Source organism: Rutidosis leptorrhynchoides, chromosome 4 (assembly GCF_046630445.1).
Source record: "Rutidosis leptorrhynchoides isolate AG116_Rl617_1_P2 chromosome 4, CSIRO_AGI_Rlap_v1, whole genome shotgun sequence".
In the NCBI taxonomy this organism is placed as follows: Eukaryota; Viridiplantae; Streptophyta; class Magnoliopsida; order Asterales; family Asteraceae; genus Rutidosis; species Rutidosis leptorrhynchoides.
This window is the reverse complement of record NC_092336.1, coordinates 298,098,527-298,117,038: the sequence shown is the minus strand read 5'-3', so window position 1 is coordinate 298,117,038 and position 18,512 is coordinate 298,098,527. Positions and strand designations below refer to the sequence as shown.

At 32.6% G+C, this 18,512-nt stretch overlaps 1 non-coding gene across 1 annotated transcript; it reads left to right on the top strand.

Moving 5' to 3' along the window:
- The first annotated feature begins 11,399 nt into the window (after window positions 1-11,399).
- LOC139845785 (small nucleolar RNA R71) lies at window positions 11,400-11,506 on the top strand. Its single transcript, XR_011758542.1, has one exon. It is a non-coding gene; the product is annotated as a small nucleolar RNA R71 (small nucleolar RNA).
- The last annotated feature ends 7,006 nt before the right edge of the window (window positions 11,507-18,512 follow it).

Below are 18,512 nucleotides of genomic sequence, written 5' to 3'. Positions count from 1 at the left end.
AGACTCCTACTACTCCTACTCACATTCGTCAATTTTTGGGTCTCGCCGGGTACTATCGTAGATTCATCGAAAATTTCTCTTTGGTTGCACGTCCTCTAACCGCATTGACTCACAAGGGAAAGAAATTCATTTGGGCGACCGAACATGAATCCGCATTCCAAATCTTGAAAACGAAGCTAACCACCGCTCCTATCTTGTCACTTCCCGAAGGCAATGATGACTTTGTTGTATATTGCGATGCCTCAAAACATGGTTTTGGGTGTGTATTGATGCAACGAATGAAAGTCATTGCTTATGCTTCTCGACAACTCAAAATTCATGAACGAAACTATACGACACATGACCTCGAACTCGGAGCCGTTGTCTTTGCACTTAAAATGTGGAGACACTATCTTTATGGAACCAAGAGTACTATCTTCACCGATCACAAAAGCCTTCAACACATTTTCGATCAAAAGCAACTAAACATGAGACAACGAAGGTGGATTGAAACCTTAAACGATTACGATTGCGAGCTTCGTTACCATCCCGGGAAGGCAAATGTAGTAGCCGATGCCTTAAGTCGAAAAGAAAGAGCGGTGCCTCTCCGTGTCCGAGCTTTAAACATCACCATCCACACAAACCTTAATAGCCAAATTCGGGTAGCCCAAGATGAGGCTCTCAAGGATGAAAACATCTCTCTCGAACACTTGAACGTCCTCACCTCTCGATTCGAAGTTAAAGAAACCGGACTCCGATATTTCGCCGGAAGAATTTGGGTGCCTAGTTATGGGGATCTACGAAGCCTTATTTTAGATGAAGCCCATAAGTCACGATACTCGATTCACCCCGGTGCCAATAAGATGTACCACGACCTTAAACAACTATATTGGTGGCCGAACATCAAAAGGGACGTAGCTACTTATGTTTCCAAGTGTTTGACATGTTCCAAAGTCAAAGCCGAACACCAAAGACCGTCCGGACTACTTCGACAACCCGAGATCCCGCAATGGAAGTGGGAAAGGATAACGATGGATTTTATCACCAAGCTACCAAAAACGACGGGCGGTTATGATACCATTTGGGTTATTGTTGACCGTCTCACCAAATCCGCACACTTCCTTGCCATGAAAGAAACGGACAAAATGGAGAAACTTGCACAACTTTACATTAAGGAGATCGTAGCCCGACACAGTGTACCTTTATCGATTATCTCCGACCGAGATGGCCGTTTCGTTTCTAGATTTTGGCGTACATTGCAAGAAGCGTTGGGAACGCGTTTAGACATGAGCACCGCATATCATCCTCAAACCGATGGACAAAGTGAACGTACAATTCAAACCTTAGAGGACATGTTACGAGCTTGCGTGATTGATTTCGGAAAAGCTTGGGACAAGCACTTACCTCTCGCCGAGTTCTCTTACAACAATAGTTATCACGCGAGTATTAAAGCCGCACCTTTTGAAGCGCTATATGGCCGCAAATGTCGTTCACCTCTTTGTTGGGCCGAAGTAGGCGACGTACAAATCACCGGACCCGAACTCATTCACGAAACCACCGAGAAAATCGTTCAAATCCGAGATAGGCTTAGGACGGCCCGAAGTCGTCAAAAGAGCTATACCGACAAACGACGCAACGATCTTGAATTTCAAGTCGGTGACTGAGTAATGTTAAAAGTCGCACCTTGGAAGGGTGTAATCCGTTTTGGGAAACGCGGGAAGCTAAATCCGCGGTATATTGGTCCTTTCGAAATCTTGGAGCGTATTGGAACCGTTGCTTATCGTTTAGATCTTCCGCCTCAATTGAACTCCGTTCATCCCACCTTCCATGTATCTAACTTGAAAAAGTGTCTTGCCGAACCCGATATCGTCATCCCTCTCGAAGAACTTATTATTGATGACAAACTTCATTTTGTGGAAGAACCGGTTGAAATTGTGGACACCTCCGTCAAGACATTGAAACAAAGTCGAATCCCGATTGTTAAAGTCCGTTGGAACGCCAAAAGAGGACCCGAGTTTACTTGGGAAAGACAAGATCAAATGCAAAGGAAGTATCCTCATCTATTCGTGAATTCGGAAACGCAAGATCTCGAGGAAGAAACAACGACTACTACGCCTACTTAAATTTCGGGACGAAATTTCTTTTAAGGAGTAGGTAATGTAACATCCCGCCTTTTTCCATTTACTTTTCCGTTATACTAATATAAAGTCCGTTATATGTTTATAACATCTCCCGTTGATACGCGTTTTAAATTATCTCGTTTAGGTAATTCCCGCACCCGAACGAAAGTTGAGGGACTAAACTTGACAAGGGATCAAACCCTTGACTAGGTCAAAGGGTCAAACCCCTTTCACCCATTCATTTCCACCTCCATCTCTCTCTCTTTCTCTCTAGCAAGAACACACACACCCAAAACCATATTCATTCAATCATCATCTAAATTCGATCTAGGAGGCTTACAACAAAATAAATTACAAAATCGTGATCCTCTCTTCATCCTCTTCGTTTTGGTACCAACCTCATCTCATTTGGGTAACTTTCTAAAATCACTAGATTTTGTGTTCTTGATGTTTTTAACTTATAAAAGTGTTAATTAGTGTCTATGGCTCAAGTCTAACATGAATATATGATTTATATGCTCGATCTCGTTGTTTTAGTGTAACTAGCATGAACTTGAATTTTGGTGTGTTGTTCTTGAATTTTGGATGATCATATGTTGTTAGATGTTAAAAGTTGATGCTTTAATTGTGTTACTAGCATCACTAGCTTCAATTTGATGTGTAGGTTGCCTTAGAAAACTTCATGAACTTGATTATTGATTTTGGTGAATTTGGGTTAGGGTTTGATGAACTTGAAATGGACTTTTGATGCATTGAATGCCATGGATTATTATTGGTAAGTGTTTAGTTGGATTGTATGCTTGATTACCTTCGAAACGGCATATCATTCATGTAAATTGGTTGCCCGAATCATTGAATTGCATTTATGAACTTGTATGCGGTTAATGTTAAGCATTAGATGCGGTTTTGGTTGTTGTGATAGGTAGATTGATTGATGAAATGTGTTTAGTTGTTTTCCTCGTCAAATTACCTTCCCAACGGTATAAGATACTTGTCTTGATTGTTTGCGGATCATAAATGGTGATTGTTTGAAGTTAGGTTCGTGCATAAAACTTAAAAACTGCCAGAATTCCCTGCACAGGTACCCGCGCGGCGCGCCATATACCCGCGCGGCGCGCCGATTGGGTCTGTCCAACTTGGTCAAATTTCGAATAATGTTTGCTATGCTACGCACCTCCGATTCACATGTAACTTGTCCTAGCATGCTCATACATGATTAAAAACCTCAGAAAAATAGTTCGGGACACGACCCGAACGTGTTGACTTTTTCGTTGACTTTGACCGACCAAAGTTTGACTTTTTGTCAAACTTAACCAAATGATTTTGCAACCTTCCTAACTTGTTTATATACTTGTATCTTGCATGAAACTTGACAATTTGATTTCACATGCTAAATAATCGAGTCGTAACGAGCCATAGGACTAATTGAACATCTTTGACCTATCGTGTTTACCGTTATTGATACGACCTATTTGTTTAGGTCAAGACTAGCATTGTTCTTTGCACACGTTTACTTGTCGAAGTACTTTACTACTCGTGCACTCAAGGTGAGATCATAGTCCCACTTTTACTCTTTTTGAACTTACATTTGGGATGAGAAAACATAAACATTTCTTTACTAAGTGAACACAAGTACAGGAAAACAAACATTCTACATACGAGTTTAGAACAAAATCCTCAATTCGATTATCATTAGTTACACTTGCCGGGTGTAAGCGAGAACTTATGTTGTATGGATCCATATGGGTTTGACAAACCCTCATTCAAACGGTTCGCTACCGTTTACGAATGAAATATATTTTCGAGAAACAGTGTATGTTCTAGCACTAAGTGATGGGGTTCAATGGAAGGAAACGTTAAGCATTGATAATTGGGTGCTCGTGAAACAAACTTTTGGAATGTATTACTATTATTTCATTGATGCAAATCTTGTGGTTCACTTGTACTTACTTACTTAAACCTATGATTTCACCAACGTTTTCGTTGACAGATTTCTATGTTTTTCTCAGGTCCTTGAACGATACATGATACATGCTTCCGCTCATTATTTGATACTTGCATTGGATGTCGAGTATATGTGCATTTCATGGAGCGTCTTTTGACTTTACTTTAAACCGTGTCGCCTAGATTTCATTCGTATTATAACGTTGTAACTTAACTATTGGTTGAACAATTCTTGTAAACTTTGGGAACAATCTTTATTTTGAAATGAAGGCGACATATTTTGGTCAAACTTTGTCTTAAAGACTTATGACCACGTAACGGGACCTAAGTAGACGGCGCCGTCAAACATGATTTGGTCGGGTCGCTACATTGATTTTCCTTACTCGCCGAAGAATCAAATCCTTTAGATTTCGAAGATTTTCTTCACATTCCTTGAATTCCGGAAATCAACCATGACTAGTCAAAAGTTATGATGAAACATGCCTTTCTCATTTCACTATTTAGTGATAGCTTCATTCGTACTCTTTGAGTAATAGAATTGTCTTATTCTTATTACTCAATGATGATAAAACTCTATTTATCAACTCATATTCATCATGAAAAACATTCTTATTGTTAGCCATGACGACCTCGATCAAATTTCGTGACGAAATTTCTTTAACGGGTAGGTACTGTAGTGACCCGAAAATTTCTGATCAAATTTAAACTTAATCTTTATATGATTTCGACACGATAAGCAAAGTCTGTTAGGTTGAGTCTAAAAAATTTTGAACTGTTTCATATATCCATTTGACCATTGACTGTTTCCAACAATTCTCGAACAAATGTGTGTAAATAAAAGTGTGTATATATATAAATATATATAATTGATGATTATATGTATATTGTAATATATTGAATATTCAATACATGTTAATATATAATTATTAAATATTAAATAATTAACAAATTGTAATATTCATATATATGTAATTTCAAGTTAAAATACAGTTACATTATTATTATCACTTTCGATATCAATCTTAAAATAAATATTAATATCATTATTATGAATATTATCATCTTAACATAATATATGGATATAAAATTCGATACATTTAATTTGTCATATTATTATTATTACTAATATCATTGTTATCATTATTGATATCATTATTATTATAATTAATAGTAAAATTTTAATTAGTATTATGAATATTATTTTTATAATTATCATTATCATTATTATTATAAATAATAAAAATAGTATTATAATCATGAATAAAATCATTATTATCAGTTTTATAATTAATATCATTATTATTATTTATTAATATCATAAATACTATAAAAATAATTATTACTAGTATTATTAACACAATTATTATTAATATTTATTAAATATAAACTAAATACAAATAACTACAAAATTTTTTTGAAATCACCATCAGTTCTGTTTAATTTATCTACAAGGTGATACCAATCAATCTCAATGAACAAGAATCAGGTACAGATCAATAGCAACCCTGTAACGACCCGGATTTTCCGATCGTTTTATACTTATGAGATTAATATTTACATAAAATAAACCTTACCAACATGATAAGCAATCCAAACTGTTGAGACTTATGTTTTTGAAAAGAGTTTCACACAACGTTTGACCGTCCAATTTGACCGATGATATCACGAACTATATAACACACGATAATTATAAGATTATGTATATGTACATATCTATACATATTTAACATGATTTAAGGATGGTTTAACATTTCATTGTGAACTAACAACAATGAGTTATAAGTATACTTTGAGACCACAAACTTAAGTTTTCAAAACGATAACTGTATGTAACGTTCTTTGACATATATACTTACAATCTATAATGTGTTGGTGATCTATGTCACCAATATGATTTAAGTGTAATGGGATTAATTTGTAACCAAAATAATCTTGATAAATATCGAACAAGTTTGGGGAAGTGTGGAGTGCACACTTGTTTGAACTTATCTTGATTATGACGGGGGTTCGGGGGCAGCGCCCCCGATAAGCGGGGTCCAAGGGGTGGCAACCCCTGGGGGTCTGATTCATTAGTCTTATCAAGCTAATTTGCACAGCGCCCTCCCCATTTTACGAGACAGATCCTCCCACGGTTAGGATAAGTCTGACCACATGGTGACCCTGTTTGAGGCTGAGGTTCGTGGATTTCCTGCTGATTTTAGAGATGACTTTTCTAGATTTTTCGTCAACCTACAGCTGGTCTGGACGACAACTTCTTGACCTAAATCAAGAAGCGCGTGTCTTTTTCAGAAGACTTTACTTCCTTTTAATGATGGAATTGATTCATCGTGTAGATCCATCTTTCTTTCGAATATATTACAGTAAATCGGGTAAAACTGATTAGTTTAGTCCAAAACAAAAGTACCTGCAATAAGCTTGTACAGATATGTGATATATGTTTTAAAGAACTTGGTGAATTCTTCCCACACTCAGCTTTTATTTATTTCTTTCTTTGTCTTTTTATTTCCATCTATTCCATTTTAAATGAATTTAAGCGTTTTGGGTTGTTTCTCAATTTATGTCCTTTCCAAGATAACAATAATTTCGGTAGTATCACCTAGTTTTATCGTTCATAAATATGTATAAACATGATTTTGAATTCATTTAGTTGAAAATTTTTCAAATTTTCACAAAATTTGGCAATTAAACCAAGTGTAAACCCGAGAGAATTTATAACCCTTCCCCACACTTGAGATCTTGCAATGCTCTCATTTGCAAGAAATCAGTAAAAATTTAAATTCATGAGGGTGATTAGTGTAGAAAAATGATTAAAATTACCGAGTTTGCAAACATATTGTTGTTATTTCACATTTGATATTTTGCGTCTTGTCGTCAAAATTAGTAGCTTTTGCTGAACTTAATGACAGTCTTTGAAAGTGCGTTGTTTTATCTTGTTTTGTACATAAGATAAACTACAAACATATATACATATTTTTGAAGTTTGGTATATTACCCCACTTTCAAAAATTTATAAAATCTAATATTTTTTTGGCATACTTTAAATCAATAAAATTAAAAATAATGATAACAAAATTTGTCGTCCAGCCCTTGGGTAAAGCAATTTCGGTTCAATGACCTAGTGTTTAACTCACGGCGAATTTTAGAAATCATTTTTTTTAAACTTAATTAAATAAAGTAAATTTTTGTTTTTAAAATCACACAAAACTTAAATTTAAAAAGCATATTAATTTCATATAAAACCTACAAAACAAAAAAAATTCAGAATGGGGGGAGAAAATAGTTATTTAGTGTCTGCTAGTGGAAAAGACCAATCGGATTCCATTCTCGGAACTACATGAGAACAGAACAACTAACTCTAGACAGCATTTTCTTTTTAGAACATTTTGAATCTCCCCACACTTAGGTAGCTGTGGTGTCAAAATTGTGATTAACTTCATCGTCAATTTTTCTTAGACCATAATCAACTTGCATATCTGTGACTTTTGCTTTAAGCAATTGGTCGGATTCTTGTGTAATATCCACAAATTCAACTAATTTCGCCTTTTCTTTAGGCGACAGATTGGATACTAACCGGTTACATAACTTAAAGTTCCCCTTGGTTCTAACATCGCGAATTCGTTTAATAAGTTTCTTGCACTTTCTTATTCTTCTTCTTCTTCTTTTTTCCAAAGGTATCACAAACTTTATTACCTATCACTTGCTCATACTCAACTCCTTTTCTTGGAAACGGGATGGGTGTTTTGTATGGTGCCACCACTGGCTTTACATACTCGGGTGGTGGTGGTGTTGTAACTTCTTCATTGTTACTCACATCTAAAACTTTCCCATCTTCTGGTGTTGGTTTTTCAGAATTTGTTGATACCATGTTAACATTTTCATTCCGAGGATTTACTTCATTATTACTCGGTAGCTTTCCTTGTTCCCTTTCACTCATCAATCTAACAAGAGTACCTACTTATTTTTCTAGATTCAAAATGGAAGCTTGTTGAGTTCTAAATGACTGATCAAACCTCTCATTCTTTTGGGTTTGAGTTTCAATAAATGGTGTTTGAGATTTAACTAGCTTAAATACCACTTCTTCCAGATTTGACTTTTTCTCTTCGGTTTGTTGTGGTGGTTTATACAAGCCAGGTCTTTGTTGATTGAAAGTTTTGTTTTGAGTTGGTTGGTTATTCGGACCTTGTTGGTTGTATGAGTTATTATTGGGTCCATTTGGATTGTAAAGAATGTTTTGATTTCGATTAAAGTTTGGCCTTGGCGGTTGATAATTATTTTGATAATTATTTCCCGGCCTTTGGTTTATGTAGGAAACATTCTCTCGTTGTTCCATCGTTTGCTCAATATTACAATCTTTCGTTAAGTATGGTCCACCGCATTGCTCACAACTGATTCGTATTGCGTGAGTATCTTTAGTCATCTTTTCCATTCGTCTCTCGAAAACATCTATTTTTGTGGAAACAGAATCAAAGTTATAGCTAGAATCGGCTCTAGTGTAACGACCCGGATTTTTCCGATCGTTTTATACTTATGAGATTAATATTTACATAAAATAAACCTTACCAACATGATAAGCAATCCAAACTGTTGAGACTTATGTTTTTGAAAAGAGTTTCACACAACGTTTGACCGTCCAATTTGACCGATGATATCACGAACTATATAACACACGATAATTATACGATTATGTATATGTACATATCTATAAATATTTAACATGATTTAAGGATGGTTTAACATTTCATTGTGAACTAACAACAATGAGTTATAAGTATACTTTGAGACCACAAACTTAAGTTTTCAAAACGATAACTATATGTAACGTTCTTTGACATATATACTTACAATTATGTGGAGTGCACACATGTTTGAACTTATCTTGATTATGACGGGGGTTCAGGGGCAGCGCCCCCAATAAGCGGGGTACAAGGGGTGGCAACCCCTGGCGGGGTCCAAGAGGCAGAGCCCCTGGCTGGGGTCGAGCTAAGAATAAAAGCCCAGTTTTTTGGCTAAGATTGCTTTATTAAAAATGTCTTAAAATTTTATTTTGGCCCGGTTTGACCCAAAAATAAAAGCCCAGTTTTTGAGCCTCTTTTACAGTTATAAACCCGTCCATATTTGAATTCTCGTTCCGATTCCTCAAAATTTCTACAAGTATATCTAGGGTATATGTAACCGTATCATACCCAGCTTCTATACGTATTTACTATTGGTATATACCAACAATAAACTTCAATGATCAGCCACTAGACATGATGTTACATGTAGGAACCAGCCATTTAACCTCATGTGTGACTTTTGTGCAAGAAAACAAACTAAATTTCCTATATATCCATCCCATAATCATGCTATTTTGCACACACACACATACAATTTCATTTCCAATTTTCTTTCAAGTTAATTCACTCCCTAATCTCTCTTCATTTACCTACTCAAGAACGTATCAATATAGTCATCCGATTTCAAGGAGATTACTTCCAATCTTTCAATCCCACTCCACCAGTCTTTTGATTCCAAGATTTTTCTTACCTTTTCCAGTAGCTTTGTCCAAGTAACTTGAGGTAGTAACCTTATTCATAACCTTATTCGATTCATATTTATATAGCTATCTTATTTTGTGTTGTAAAATTTTAACAACAAGAACATAGTTTGAGTGATTTTGAAACTTGTTCGCAAACTAAATAGATCCTTCTAATTTGATTTTTAAAAAACACTTCAAGACCTGTAATATATCATATTATGACAAAATCGGATTAATCATATCTTGGCTAATTAACATAATATTTCATATATATTTACTTATGATTTGATTTTATATATTTCAGGACCACCCGTAAACAACACGAGAAGATTAATCATAAGACCTCATGATTGTACGCAACACGTCATTTGACAACACGGTACTTTATGTACGCAACACTTCATTTGACAACATGGTACCATGGGTCAAGATTAATTCTGATCAATACGAATACGATGGGGTCTTTATTTATTTTATTTAAGCAACTAATTGTGGACCACTAACATCGGACTGCTAACTACGGACTAAGAAAATATTAAAAGTATTAAAAGTATATATATATATATATATATATATATATATATATATATATATATATATATATATATATATATATATATATATATATATATGTATGTATGTATGTATATATATATATATATATATATATATATATATATATATATATATATATATATATATATATATATATATATATATATATAACGATTACTTGAAAAGAAAATATGTTGATATATTATATATATGGTTAGGTTTGTGATATCAATCGGAGACCAAGTCGTGATAAATACCTTCAAGGCAAAAGTGAGTATATAGTCCCACTTTCAAACTCTAAATATTTCGGGATGAGAATACATGCATTTTATGATTTACGTTATGGACACAAGTGATTAAAAATATATATTCTACGTTGAGTTGTACCACTGGCATACTTCCCTGTAACTTGGTAACTATTATTTACATGAGGTATTGTAAACGCGAATCCTGATGATAGATCTATCGGGCCTGACAACCCCAACCGGACTGGACGACCAGTATTCAACGATTGCACAGTACTTCGTTTCGGTGACTACACTTGGTACGGTGTAGTAAGATTTCATAATAAAGGGAATATGTGACGTTGATTAAATGTTAAGTATGGTTATCAAGTGCTCAACAACTTAGAATATTTTTATTAAAACGTTTATATATGAAATCTTGTGGTCTATATTTATAACGCTGCCGGCATTAAACCTATATCTCACCAACTTTATGTTGACGTTTTAAGCATGTTTATTCTCAGGTGATAACTAAAAGCTTCCACTGCAACATGTTGAATTTAAGCAAGATCTTGAGTATGCATATTTGTGTCAAAAATAAAAATGCATATCGGAGGATTTGTAATGTAAAATATGTTGGAGGTCGTATTGTTATTATCACATGTAAAGTTTGTAAGTCTAAGATTATCGCTAAACGATAATCATTATTAAGTTGTTTAAACCTTGTATTTGTAATAAAAGCTATGGTTTGTATTGTAAAAACGAATGCAGTTTTTGAAAAATGTCGCATATTGAGGTCAATACCTCGCTATGAAATCATATGTTATTGTATTCATCCTTATGGTTAAGGTCGGGTTATGACATCTAGCCACTTTAGATGAATGAAAAATATCTTTTTCCTGATGCCACTCATGAGAGTGGGATGCTGTGTTATCAATGATCTTGTGAGCTTCGGTTGTGGTTTTCTTCATAATGGAACCACCAGCTACTGTGTCGATGTCTTTTCGTGTGGCGATGTCGACGCCTTTATAGAAAATTTGCACTATTTGAAAAGTATCTAAACCGTGTTGAGGACATCCTCTCAACATCCTTCCGAATCTTGTCCATGCCTCATATAACGTTTCATTTGGCTTTTGCACGAACGTGGCAATTTCTCCTTGAAGTCTCACGGCTTTAGATGCCGGAAAGAATCTTTGAAGAAATTTCTCAACTAAGATATCCCATGAGTCAATCGTTCCTTCAGGTAACGATTCTAACCAATCTTTGGCATCTCCTTTTAAAGTCCATGGGAACAACATAAGATAAATAGTTTCATCCTCAACTTCTCGGATTTTAAATAGATTACAAATCCTATTAAAAGTTCGAAGATGTTCGTTTGGATCTTCTTTTGTTGTACCACCAAATTGGCACTGATTGGTGATCATGTGTAGGATTTGTCCTTTGATTTCAAAATCTGATGCTCTAACATCTGGCTGATTAATGGCGTGACCTTGGCCCGTGCGTGTGGCTCTCATTCGGTCTTCCATACTTTGAGGTTCCGTTACTTCCATAATTGAATTTGTTGAATCCGAATCACTAGAAGATTATGATTTAACTATTTGTAGTTCAGGAGGAATGATTAGTGGTTCAGAATCTTGGAATTGTCCTTGAATATCCTCCGGATTCTCAGTTGTGAAGTCGGGTTCAAAAAATGGATTATCAGAAATTTGAGTTGGAGAACTTGTTCGACTAGATGATGATTCTAAAGAAAAATCAACGGCAACAATATTGGCTAGATGCCTTGATCGAGTTACAGGTGGTGAACGTATGAAAGGTGGTGAACGTTTTGCTCGGTGCATTCACTGAATATCCTATTAGTTATAAAAATAAAAATTATATAAGTTATCAAATTAATAGACTTTTCTGATTTTGCCCACGTTTCGAATAGCCAATAGATGCAGCAGGTAGCCAGGACCCTTTAAATCGGAAGCCCACAACTCGCCACTAACAAATCCAACTATTACAACGAACCTGAAAATTTGGATGTCTATCAATTTAATCGCTTAAAATAATTTTTCGTTTTAAATTTTAGAGAAGAAATAGAAAATTCTATGTCCTAAAAACTAGAGCGTCGAGAAATAAGAAAGAAAAAGATTGCGTCGAAAAACGTCGAAAAAATAAAAGGTCAAAAAATAAAAATAAGAAAGTAGCGCGTCGAAACATAAAAAGGATTCTAAACGAAAAACGGCAATTACTTAAAATGATACTAAAATTTTAACACGGCGTCGCAAAATTTTAAGCCACCTAAATCTTAGTCTAAAGAAAAAGCACTTAAGAGATTTTACGGCAAAGCCTAAAAATCTAAAAGTATAAAAATAACTATGGCAAAACTAAACTTAATACTAAAAGTTGTAACTAGAGTCTAAAAATCTAAAGGTAATAAAACTTAAAATAAATATTTTTTTTAAATTTTATAGACAAAATCTTAAAAATATATATATTTTTTAATTTTTTTTTAAAAAAAAATTTATTTTTATATTTTTTTATTATTTTTTTTAACGATTTTAATATTTCTTTTTTAAGGATTTTAAAATTTTTTTTTTTAAAAAAAAAAAATTTTCTTTTTTTTCACGAAATTAATAATTTTTTTTATTTTTTTTAAAAAACTTTTTTTAACTCATTTACTATTCATGAATAGTAAATGAAACGAAATTAAATAAATTACTATTCACATAAAAGCGACATGATAGAAATTATTAATTATAAGTTACATAATATACCCCTGATTAATTAATAAATACGACTTTTTAAAACTTTACGATTCAAATTTGATTCAAAATTATTATTATATTATTATATTTTATTTCAATATTATTATATTATTATATTTTATTTCAATATTATTATATTATTATATTTATTAAATTATTTTATTTAAATTAATATATCTTTAATCAATAAAAAACTAAAAAAAACTTAAATACCCCGTGAAGACACAAAAAGTGTCCCCGGCAGCGGCGCCAAAAACTTGATGTGTTCTAGAGGGTGTGTATGAAACGGCTATCAGTTTTATATTTATTTACTACAGGAAATCACCTAAATTAAACTAAAACACAAAAGGCAAGTATACCTATCGTGTAATAATATAGCTAAGGTAAAGTCCGGGAGGTCGATCCGTGGACACTATTATTGGGTGTCTTACTAGGTCAAATTAGTTAATTAAGTAGTTAAACTAGATATAGTAATTATAGGTAACTTTGGGGGGATTTACCGTTTAATGACCGGTTTGTCGATTTTATATTTTAAGCGTACAGATAAATGACGATAATAAAAGTGCATAAAATAAATAACAATCTTAAAATGACAATAAATAAAATTGCGAGTAAATGAAAGTACGATGAGAAATACAATAAAAGAATTATGCTTATTTAAACTTCCGTAATCATGATGTTTGACGTTTTGATTTTAATTTATTATGCTGGGTTAATTGTCCTTTGTCCTGGATTTATTTGATACCTATCTGGTTTTGCCCATAATAGTTCATCGGTCATAATTATAAAATGATCGTCAAATTAACCTTATACCCGAAGTCAAATATTCCAACTAATTGGGGATTCGAACTGTAACAAGGTCTTAATACTTTGTTAATAATTACACCAGGTTATCGACTGTGTGTAATCCAAGGTCTTAATACTTTATTAACAATTACACCAATTACCCTTGTATGTAATCTACCCCTGTTTTAATTAGTCCATGATTATTAATTTACCCACTTGGCCAGAATGAATAATAAATTACCCAACCCAATTGATTAATTAAATGATTGTAAAAGATGTCGTATAAATGTCACTAAATAGGACATGCATAATTATTTAATAATTATTAGATTAACTAATTTGAAGATAGGTTCGACAGACTCCAAAGAGTTGTCATTCGATTAGACAATGCTCCCCATCTATTAATGGTCCATGGTCCAATGTCCACAAGTGTCGGTCTTTTGTCCATACCCTAATTATGGTACAAAATCCAATAACCCAATCTTTAATATTTAGTCCAACATCATGATTACTTCGGCTCAAATAAGCATAATAATAACTTAGTTACGAGACATTAATTTAAAAAGGAAGAACATAGCTTACAGTGGTGAATAATCGCGTAGCGTTACACGGACAGAGTTCCGACTTTAAAACTCGTAAAACATTTCTTACAATAACTCAATTATTATTAAACTTAAATTAAAATTATAATTATAAATATATATATATATAAATTACATATATAGAGAAAGAAGATTGAAAAAAGGTGTGTCTTTCTTCATTCTCCGTAGTCTCGTTTTATAGGCAAATGTTGATTTGAAATTTTCACTTATGACCCCTTAACTATGCTCAATTAACAACTTTTTATTATTTATTATTATTCTTATTATGAATTATTTAAATATTATATTATATTCTTGTGCATAGTTGACTTGTACTTTCAGCTCCGTTGCATCGAGCGTTGAAAGTTGGTTCATGTCTCGGTTCCGGATTTTCGAATGCCTTTTCGTATAATTTAATATCTTGTACTTTGCATTTTGCGGCTTGTACGTTTGTAATTTTTAGACGTTTCTCATCAATATATTGTGAAAGGACCCGTTCATATACATTATAAACGATTCACAATAGTTGATTACATCGCGAGGTATTTGACCTCTATATGATACATTTTACAAACATTGCATTCGTTTTTAAAAGACAAACTTTCTTTACAACGAAAGTTGACGGCATGCACACCATTTCATAATACATCTAACTATAATTGGCTTAATAATAATCTTGATGAACTCAACGACTCGAATGCAACGTCTTTCAAAGTATGTCATGAATGACTCCAAGTAATATCCTTAAAATGAGCTAATGCACAGCGGAAGATTTCTTTAATACCTGAGAATAAACATGCTTTAAAGTGTCAACCAAAAGGTTGGTGAGTTCATTAGTTTATCATAATCAATCATTTCCGTAATAGTAATAGACCACAAGATTTCAGTTTCTATAAATATCCGTACACTCGCAAGTGTATAAAAGTATTCTATAAGTTGTAGGCACCCGGTAACAAGCCTTAACGTTCATGTTTTACCCTCTGAAGTACACCAGATCAGGTGTGTTTAAAATAACCTCGAAGTACTAAAGCATCCCATAGTCAGGATGGGGTTTGTCAGGCCCAATAGATCTATCTTTAGGATTCGTGCCTACCGTACATAGACAAGTAGTTTAATGTTACCAAGCTAAGGGTATATTTCTGGTTTAAACCCACGTAGAATTAGTTTTAGTACTTGTGCCTATTTCGTAAAACATTTATAAAAACAGCGCATGTATTCTCAGTCCCAAAAATATATATAAAAGGGAGCAAATGAAACTCACAATACTGTATTTCGTAGTAAAAATACATATAACGTCATTTAACAAGTGCAAGGTTGGCCTCGGATTCACGAACGTATCAATATTGAGATTCAATATTGCAGGAAAGTACGTAGACGCAACGGAGATAATAAACACTAGATTGACCTCACGAGCATACCCATGAACCATACCCATCACCTCCATAGTAATAACCCATAATTTTCTTAGCTTCGACTCATTCAAAAAAACTATTTTGAAATCACTCGGACAGCACTCCGTCGTAATATTTTATATATACTAATAATATCTTGAAATAATACATAGCAAATATATATATATATATATATATATATATATATATATATATATATATATATATATATATATATATATATAAATCAATTGAGAGAGTTTATAGAAATATATTTTCAAGTTTCTATGAAATAATGAAACCTATTGAATTCTATTTATAATAGATTTTTGAATTATTAAAGTGAATTATTAAAGTATGAATTATTAAAGTGAATTATTAAAGTATGAATTATTAAAGTGAATTATTAAAGTATGAATTATTAAAGTAAATTATTAAAGTATGAATTATTAAAGTATGAATTATTAAAGTGAATTATTAAAGTATGAATTATTAAAGTGAATTATTAAAGTATGAATTATTAAAGTAAATTATTAAAGTATAAATTATTAAAGTGAATTATTAAAGTATGAATTATTAAAGTGAATTATTAAAGTATGAATTATTAAAGTGAATTATTAAAGTTAAAGTAAAGTAAAAGTAAAGTAAAGGTAAAGTTAAAGTATAGTAAAAGTATAAAAACTATGTATGTATAATACGCGTATAAATATATATAATATTAATTTAAATCGTTATATATATTTAATGAAATAAAATATAAATATCGTTATATTTATTATACTGGTTAAGTAATGAGTTGTCAAAAGTGATTCTAGATATTTATAAAAGTTATATACGTTTTAATAATAAAGTTCTTTTTAAACTGAAAACGTCTTTGTACGTTTGAAAATAGATTAATAGAATATTATGGAAACCAATTCTCCACTAACTTTTGTCTAACTTTCGTAAATGACATTTTTGTTTTTATTTATAAATAGCTTTACAAATTATTCTGAATATCGTTAAGAGGAATAGATTTTCTCAAATCATAGTGGACCTCTCAACAGAGACTTGTAATCATAATTCAATGTTTCTGATAATTCAATCATTTAATATATATTTTTTTTCCGTCAAAAATCATATTGAAACAAATACGTTCGTGTAAAGTATTATACGTTTAATACTTTATTAATATTCTCAAGTTATAATATATAGATACATATACATATCTATTTATATATAACGGTTCGTGAATCGTCGGAATTTGGTCGAGGTTATAATGAATGTATGAACACAGTTTAAAATTCTTGAGATTTAACTTAACAAACTTTGCTTATCATGTCTGAATAATATAAAGATTAAAGTTTAAATTTGGTCGGAAATTTTCGGGTCGTCACAGTACCGACCCGTTAAAGAAATTTCGTCCCCGAAATTTGATAGAGGTCGTCATGACTAACAATGAGAATGTTATTATAACGATTATAGAGTTTTATCATGTTCAAGAAGAATGGATAAAATAATTCAATTACTCGAAGCGTGTGAGTGAAGTTATCGTAAATGAATGAAATAAGATAATAGTGATTCGTCGTATCTTTTGACGTCATCACGATTGATCTCCGAAAAGAAAATCTTTGTAATCTATATTGGATTTGATTATTCGGCGATTAAGGAAATTATGATCCTCTTCGAATTAATGCGATAATCCATTTTGATTTCTCTGTCGGATATTTTACTATAAATCCACCTCATTTATTTTCTTACAACTCACACCTTCTCAACTCATATTTTAAAGTATTTGTCAATATGCTTCATCCAGTGCTGATTCTTGATATACTCCTCACTTTCATATTTGTCGCTCTTCTTTTTCATCTACCTCAGGAAGAATCTATTTACTTCTACTATACTCTTGGTTTTATAGTGTTTTTAGTTCTCCCGTGTCTTTATATTGCTATATGCATTGATATATGCAGTTTGTGATTTCTGGGTTGTTGTTGGGTTTTATATCTTCCCTTATATTTCAAAGTCCTTGCTTCTTCTATAATCATTGTCATCCACAGTTAATGCTCTCTTCTATTTGCTATGATTTATACTCCCATTTCTAGTTCGGAGCTTTGTCCTTTCGTTTCTTCTTCTTGCGATTAAGCACCACTTGTAATGGTCCAGAATTCGCAGATATAAACATTGTTAATGTTCTAGGAAGGAAATTGTAATGGCACGATCTTGACTTGTCAAATTACCAGAATACCTCGGAAAAGGCCGAATCATCAAGAAATATTTTCTTGATATTTAGAGATCAAAGAGAATATAAGAGTCGTGTAACATAGCACATGATGACGTTATGATCTGTGAATCATCATGTTCCATTTAGAAACTCAGCATGAATTACTGTAATATAATCACGTTGATCAAGTGTCATTATATTATACTAACTCATGCTTCAGCTCCCAACACTTTTTCAAGAATATTCCTATTTTAAACTCGAATGTTTCAGAATTTAAAAACTAAAATAGTTTCTTTTATGATATAATACAGATAGCGCGAAGAGGTAAATGATTTCAGATAAGAATAATTATAAAAATATCTTCAGAAGTATGGATGATATTTATAATGAAAGATACGATGATATCTTAGAATGTCTAATATCAGAGGAAGATGAAGGATATTGTCCGCAGGGGTTTAGAGTCA